This window comes from Triticum dicoccoides, chromosome 6B (genome assembly GCF_002162155.2).
Source record: "Triticum dicoccoides isolate Atlit2015 ecotype Zavitan chromosome 6B, WEW_v2.0, whole genome shotgun sequence".
In the NCBI taxonomy this organism is placed as follows: Eukaryota; Viridiplantae; Streptophyta; class Magnoliopsida; order Poales; family Poaceae; genus Triticum; species Triticum dicoccoides.
In genome coordinates, this window is record NC_041391.1 from 693,066,297 (window position 1) to 693,066,981 (window position 685).

The window sequence follows — 685 nt, forward strand, 5'->3', positions numbered from 1 at the left end:
GAGGGGTTTATATCGACAACGACGACATACGTACATGGGAAAATAATAGTAACGGGGAGGGGGTATATCGACCCCCCCTCCCACGTGTTGAAGTTAATTATCGGGAGGGGGTATATCGACTCCCCCTTGTGTTGAAGTTATCGGGAGGGGGTATATCGACCCCCCCACATGTTGAAGTTATCGGGAGTTTATATCGACACGACATACGTACATATATCCATTGTCATATATAAAAACTTTCTATATATGAACAAAAAACTTTCTATGAACAAAAAAAACATTTTTGACATATTTCCCAAGTGTTGCTTATACATGGAAAAAAATGTTATCGGGGAAGGGGTATATCGACCCCCCCTCATGTCGAAGTTATCGTGGAGGGGGTATCGACCCCCCCCCCCTCATGTTGAATTCCCGAGAGAGTTAGGAACCGGAGGGGGACTCCTCCCCCTCATGTCTGATGAGTTTTTACTCCCTCCCTCCCATGAAACATTCATCGAACAAACTTAATACGAGTTTTAACAGAAAACATTCATCGAACTAAATTACAATAGAAAAAATTTACTAACCTAAAATGCACAAAAATGCTCGAAGAAGAAGAAATAGACTAACCTAAAATTTACTAACCTAATATATCGACCCCCCCATGTGTTGAAGTTATCGGGAGGAGAAGATCAAAGAAAAAAAA